The sequence below is a fragment of the Xenopus laevis genome, chromosome 9_10L (genome assembly GCF_017654675.1).
Source record: "Xenopus laevis strain J_2021 chromosome 9_10L, Xenopus_laevis_v10.1, whole genome shotgun sequence".
Taxonomy (NCBI): Eukaryota; Metazoa; Chordata; class Amphibia; order Anura; family Pipidae; genus Xenopus; species Xenopus laevis.
Genome location: NC_054387.1, coordinates 50,897,147 through 50,904,726, shown reverse-complemented (window position 1 = coordinate 50,904,726; position 7,580 = coordinate 50,897,147). Strand labels below are relative to the sequence as shown.

Sequence of the window (7,580 nt, the reverse complement as noted above, 5' to 3'; positions counted from 1 at the left end):
TACATAGTAGAACTGAGTCTAAAGAGATTGGGCTTTTCTTTGTTTTCTGAAAACTTTTCACCACTCATCCAATGGACCCCATGAAGGGTCAGCCAGAGGAAACAAACAGTGAGTTGACCTACTTCTGATCCCAGTCCATGGGCAAGTCTGGTGACATGGAAGGTTCCAAAAGCACCACGTGGAACATAAGACTCAGGAAACAAGCAGTGAAGAAAGTTCCACAGATGAACCAAAGTGGAAGAGATCTCTAGACGGTAGCACCACCACCACATTCATGAGTTGGCCTACTCCCAATCTTAGTCCATGGGACAACCCTGGTGGCAAGAAAAGTTGCAAAATGCACCACATGGAACATCTGACATATGAAACAAGCAGTAAGGAAAGTTCCACAGATGAAACAATATGGAAGAGCTTTCTAGAACAGTGATCCCTAACTAGTGGCTTGTGAACATGTTGCTCACCAACCCATCAATCCTTGGATATTGCTCCCAGTGGCCTTAAAGCAAGTGCTTCTTTTTGAATTACTGGCTTGGAGGTGAGTTTTGGTTGCATAAAAGATGCACTGCCAAATAGAGCCTCCTGTATGCTGTCAGTCCACATAGGAACTACCAGATAGCCAACCACAGCCCTTATTTGGCTTGTGTTACTCCTCAACTCTTTTTTACATTTGAGATATAGAGATTATTCTTTAATTTATTATTAATAGTACTTACATTATTCTTTATTTATACATATCTTACCCTTTACACAGCACTCTATCATCATCCTGTCTAAGATCCCTAACATGCACATACTCTATGGCCAGTGACTTTAGGAGTATGTCTTTCTGTGGGTGAAATGAGATAAAAAAACATTTTATTCTTCTTTATTTGTATTACCCTGGAGTGTAATAATTCAGTAGGTGTATGATTCAGCAGATTCCCCTGGGAGGGTGTAGGCTCAGCATTGTTGATGTATATTTCCAAATTCTATAACACAATTTTTGTACTGCTATTATAAATTACAGGGTCATATTTTCTAAATAATCACTTGACGGACCAGTGCCTAGAGCAGAAAATTTAGGGTTGGCGGTGGGTGGGCGCTTATATAAATAATGCAAATACAAATGTTCTGAGAATATGCTGATTTAGAGGGCTGAGGTCTGGTGCTTAGGGCAAAACCAGGCCTAAAAACGGCCCTGCCTATGTTGCTAGTGTGCCCAGGATAAATGCCCTCTGTAATCTACCCTAAAAAACTGCTCTGAGCATTATGCATGGGGGTAATGTAAAAAAGGTGCAAAGTTTGCTACTGGTTTAATAACCCATAGCAACCACTCAGCAGGTAGCATTTGCTGGTTAGGTGTTAAAAACAATACCCGATTGGTTGCTGCTATTAAGGTTTATAGACCTTGACAAGATTAGTGCTTTTTATAACAATACCCTAAAAATGGAAGTGATATCTGCCATGTCATCCATACTAACATGGTATTTTATTAAAGAAGTCACATGAGAAATGTAGAGTCCTCAGACATGCACACATGATTTGGGTGTCTTCATTGTCCTAAATCCTTCATATTTAGATTTTCAGAGTGAGGTAGGTCACATCAGAGATATTCAAAAGGGTCCTTTTATACAAGAAGATCAGGGTAATAGAGAGAAAAGTGCATAGCAGTCCATAAAGCAACCAGTTCTCCAACAATCTTGGAACGTTCTTAGTGATGAGTTTATCCATGTTGTACTATAAGATTATCACAGTTATTGTCAATCCTTCTTCTCACTTCAGAGATGAAGGATTGACACATGAGGTCATGCGAGGAACATCAACGGAATGTTTCAGATTTAGTCAGGAGAATGTTCTAATGCAGACCAGCTTGTGACCAAATGGATGACCCGATGTTGCCATGATTAATAATCTCTCCAGTGTTTTGGGTATCAGTCCAACTTGTGTTGCCCATGAGACATCTTACGTAGTATCTGCCATTTCTTCTACAAAGAGAAAAGTAAAATGTTTATGAGCTTGTTCTTGATATCATCGAATTACATAAGGTTTGGAAGGATTTTGTCTTTTTAAAAGCATCTCTAAAGGAGAAGCTTCTGTTGCAGAAACTACAAATACTGAAAGATATTATGTACCCTGATTACTCCCTGAAACACAGCTACTGTCCAATGAGATTTAGAACTACTTTATTTATTACACTGTTGCTGGTGATGCCTGTGGCTAAGGTTTTGCTGCAGAAGAGTAACCAGTGTGCCCTGCACAATGTTTTGGATGGTACCAAGTTAATGTGCTGCTTTCCTTTCTAGATCCTGCAGTCAAGTGATCCCATCAGACAATAATAAGTAATAAAATAAATCCAGAGTAAGATCATTGGGACAGAGCTGGGTGTGAGGGTGTTATATTTCATGCCCTTTTACTGGTAGAAATGTGATCTCCAATTTACTAGAGAGAAGGATTTCATTACCGGACATAAAAAGGGGGTGGGGATAGACAACTATATCCTTAAATTGGCCATGCACAGGCCGATAAAAGCTGTAAATTCAGCCCCTCTAGACGCAATCAGCAACTTATTGGCCTGTGTTTCGGGTTTTCCCTGTGGCTCCCCCCCAAATATCTGGGTAAAAATCTGATCAAATGAGCACAGTGGCCTAATTTGTCATTAGCAGCCCCCTGGATGTGACAGGGTGGCCAGAAATGATCCACATCTTACCCACACCCTCCCTACTACCTGCACTTTTGGAACATTCACTAGTGTGGGGTGGGAGTAACACTATGGGGGGGGGGAAGGCCCAGGAACCTTTAGTTACAATACTTAATGTGGTTTAAGTGAAGGTTAGAAAATCTCACCAGAAGAGGACCATACTTTTACATTTTAGGTGTTCTAATGCCAACGGGTCTCCACAGATCTGCGACATGCTGCTCAACCACACCCACATTGGTTCAAAAACACTGGGGATGCGCTGGAGATACAATAATTTTTAAAATTTTCCGTGCGACAATCCCCATTGCTCCAGTCCAGATGATGAAAATTTGCACAAATAAAGGGGAGGGGACAGGGGCGGCGAACGGCAGTTGGCCTAGGGGCGCCCACTATGTAAATCCAGCCCTTCGTGTGAGCGAATGCAAGCTGAAGCAGCTCAGCTAAATGTAAATGGAGCAGGGTCATGGAGCAGCTTCGCTTCTCTCAGCCTGCAAAAATACGTAGGCTGAAAGCAGAGAAGCCTACACTCAGTGTACCCATGGCCTAAGGAAGGAGTTAAACGTCATATGCAGGATGTAACAGCTAATGGGTAAATAAACATGGCGAAACTTTCATTGTTTCAGAGTTTCTTTTATTTGGTTGAATCCTATTGACATGTTACTCCCCAGGTTGTGCACTTAAAGGCTACACCCTCTCTCTCTCTCACTATTCACATGTAACTGAAGTTCCTTCCAGAGAAATCTATATTGTCTCACTTTTGGAAACTTCAAACTTCAAAAAAGGCTGGCACAAGCCTGGACCCACGAAATAGTAGAGCCGAAGTCAGATTGTAAATTAAGAACCAAGGCTGACACATTTCGTGTCTACCAGATCCCTGGTAGACGCGAAACGCATCAGCCTTGGTTCTTAATTATGGAAAATAAAATGTAAGCCTTTTTAACCCTTTTACAATCTGACTCCGTCTCTACTATTTCGTGGGTCCAGGCTTTTGCCAGCCTATTTTGAAGTTTCCTGGTATTTGCTCCCCTTGCTGAAGGTCTGGGGCGTGTGCACCCGGGCCCACCGTATACAGCGGTAAGCTCAAACAATGTATCTAAACTTAGTATATAATGGTTACATAATTGTATAGTTTGTCTCACTTTTGACCTGCTGTCTCACCTGCCCTTTAACTGTGTCTCCTTGAGACCATTTCTAAAGGGGAAGCTTTCAGTTGCAAAAACTACAAATACTAAAAGATGTTATGTACTCCGCATGAGCAGGGTACTTTCGGGGTCAGTGGAATAAATAGAAGTTACTGGGCCCCAAAGTATAATTATTTCAATGCCCCCCCAAACTTTTGGAATAAAATAAATGTCAGAAACATATACTGAAACTGTCACTAGACCCCTATACTTTCTGGGGGCTTCCTATATAGTAACACCCCTCACTTCATGTATTAATTCTGTATATACTGATCACATTGCTGTTTGTGTGGACAGAACAGGACATCCGGTGGCATAACTACAGTGCCAAGGGCCCTGTGGCATATCTTGGTACTGAGCCCTACCCCACCACGCACCCATGTAAAAATTCATACTGTGGTGTGATCTTATAAAAAAAAATCCCTGTGGGCCCCTTGGGTGCAATTGCATCCCTTGCACCAATTACAGTTTCGTCACTGGATAAATCCCCCCTGTAGCTAGTGATGAGCTAAATTTTTTACAAATTTTCTCCACAAAAAAGTGGCCCATAGACTTCAATGGGTGAAAAAAATTGTTGTGCCACAAAACAATTTGACTCCCATAAACTTTAAAGGGGAACTGTCGCAAAAATTACAATTTAAGCATACTGAAATAAGAAACTTTGTAAAAACAATCAATTAAATATTCTGTACTGTTTTTGAAATAATCAAGTTTATGTTTACTATCCTTCTCTCAGCATCTGATTCTCTCCATTCTGTCTTTATGCAGCAGTTGGGTATCAGATCGTCATTGACAGTTAGATCCAATATATCTTATAGGGGGGCTTCCTTTTCTAGCAGATGAATTAGAACTCATACAAATAACTGATTCCAGTGCAAACAAAATTCAACAAAATAACTGCCTTTTGCACAAATCCTGCATGTAGAGAGACATATGATGTCTTGTGATTTTAATAGAGTGAGCTCTAGTACATCTTCTAGGCAAAAGGAGCCCCCCCTATAAGATATATTGGATCTAACTGTCACTGAATATCTGAGACCCAACTGCTGCATGAAGAGAAACAGATGCAGAGAGAGGGATAGTGAAGATAAACTTGATTATTTCAGAAAGAGTACAGAATTGTTAATTGATTGTATTTCGAAAGTTTCTTATTTCAGAATGATGAAGCTTATATTAAATTCTCATTTCGCGATAGTTCCCCTTTAATACAGTTTGGTGAATTAATGCAGTTTCGCGATTTTTTGGCAAAGTGAAACATGTCAGATTCGCCCATCTCTACCTGTCCCACTACCTACCTTGTCACTATCTCACCTTCCCCGACATCACATTGCCTTATTATACACACCATCTCACAATTAATTGAGTTAACTAGCACACAATTAAAATCCTTCTCTCTATACAAACACTACAATTAAATGAATCCCCATCTTTGGTCTCATGACTTATCTATTCCATACTGGCAAATATATTTGCAGCCCCCATTCCTACCTTCAAAAAGCCATTTAATGCCAGTTGTCCTTTTCTTCAGCCTTGTGTGTGCCATGGGAGAAGGGGGGCAATTAACAAACACCCTTCCTGTGTCACCAAATAATCCTGAATTCACAGATTTTATCAGAATAATAGTGAAAGTGTTCAAATGTTTGTATTTTTCTAGCAATCAATTTTTGGGGGACAAACATGAAATGTCCATTAAGTTTTTGTTGTTAGAAAGGAACTAGTGTCCCCCTATAATAAATGAAATATCTGATAGGTTACAGCATGAGCTCTAGATCCTTGTTGGAAAGCTCTACATTGCCAGTGTACCACAGCATCCACAAGACTAGGCTCAGAGCAATGATAAGGGCGCCTGTGTATATATAAAAGTCAAAGGCAGCAAGGCTGGCAAATATCCCGATGAGAAGCAGAATAATCCCGGCAACATCAAATATGATGGCGATGATGAAGAGCAACGAGCAGCGACCAATCACTTTTCCAAACTTCATCGTGGGTCTAAATGTAATAAGAGCCAAAGGGAGTGAGATGATCTGTTGAGAGGTGAGCGGTCACATCTCCCACGGCTCCTGCTTGTTACTGTCTCATGACACGAATTGATGCTCTTTAAATAGTCCACACCTTGTATAACAATACGACTGCATGGCGAGGTCAATACACCTTGGGCTGTAACGTCACCCGACTGGTTATAGAGTTCCAAGCCTGAAAAACCAGATTTTTTGAAGTCCAAAGAAGCCGTGTCTCTCCGTCACCAGTAAATTATTATCTACATTTAGTACCTGTGGAAGGCTAGGTGGCACTTTAACCCCCTATAAAAACAAAAGTGGCAGTGTCTTATAATTCAGTATCCTAGCAGTAGCAAGGAGAATTAAGGCAAAAAGAATTAAAGGGGTGGCAAACATTACCATTATATGGACATGGAATCAGAAATATAATATATAATTTGTCTTCAGTTTGTATCTTTAATGTAACGATTTGCCTTTCTGCCCTACATACTTGAAAAGAGAAACTGCATGTGACCTGTGGTTCGTACGGTTGCAATGGGAAAACAAATTGATTGGGAGTTCCTGGGTGCAAGTCAGCCTAGCAACCAAGGTGTAGTTTACACAGTAAAATATGTACTTCAACAACTAGGTTTTGCATCTTTTTTAGGGGCAATGAAATAGCTGCCTTATCTTCATCACCATTGATATTAAATTAAATTTATACTGGGCAGGTAGTGATAGTGTCACCATATTGCCTTAGGAGATCTTGTCTTATTGTCTCCATCCTGTCCTACTTTCCCATCTAGCCTTAAGGTGGCAATAGATGTGCAGGTTTACCTGCAGTATCGGACAAACGAACGGACTTCCCCATCTCCCGATCTGCCACTAACCTTTAGTTTAAAAAAGGGACCCTTGAACTGTTGCATCGAGGAAAGTTTGATGGAGATGCCCAGATATATTTTCGATTTGAAGTTTATACCATGCTGCGGGAAACCCGTCTGGGCCTGGTGTTTTGCCCTGCGGAAGAGCAGCTATCGCCTCTCGAACCTCCTGCAGAGTAATTGGAGCATCCAATGCAGCTGCCTCGTTTTGCAACAGTCTGGGAAATGTGACCTCATCAAGATAGTCCCCAATTGTTGTTGGGTGTAAGTAGCTAGATTTTTAAAATGTTCCGTGCGCAATCCCCATTGCTCCGGTCCCAATGATGAAGATTTGCATGAATAAGGGGGAAGGTACAGGGGAGAGGAACAGCAGTGGGCCTAGGGGTGCCCACTGTGTAAATCCTGCCTTGAGTCCATTGACTGTTGTTGGGACTTGTATTCTGACAATAACTGGAAGATAAATTACTTTAGCATTTCTGCATTTCATAGGCCCCTACGTCTGATATTATTATTAACATGTATTTATAGAGTGCCAACATATTTCACAGCACTGATAGAAAAGTGCCCTCTGCAGAAATGTATGCTCATGTACAAATATCCAGCAGGGAGTGTCAGCATCCAGCCAAGAACAGGTCTGACTGGGTGCAAATAAAAATAAATTTTTTACCAGCAACTTGATCTATTTTTTTTTTATTTACACAATGTTATGTGTCAATCTACACTATGAACGCAAGTGTGATAAAACCTTGCCTCACAACACACACTTTCTTTTAACTGCTGCTTACATGCTTTCACTTGATATGGCACCTCCCTCCCATATATAAACATATAAATATACAGAGAAGGAATGTTCTTGGCACACAAT

The 7,580-nt window shown here is 40.8% G+C and overlaps 1 long non-coding RNA gene across 1 annotated transcript; it reads right to left on the bottom strand.

Moving 5' to 3' along the window:
- Nucleotides 1-849: 849 nt before the first annotated feature.
- Nucleotides 850-7,200, bottom strand: LOC108701168. Its single transcript, XR_001933114.2, has 2 exons — nt 5,347-7,200; nt 850-1,964 (listed from the first exon to the last, which is right to left on the bottom strand). It is a non-coding gene; the product is annotated as an uncharacterized LOC108701168 (long non-coding RNA).
- Between the last annotated feature and the right edge of the window lie 380 nt (nt 7,201-7,580).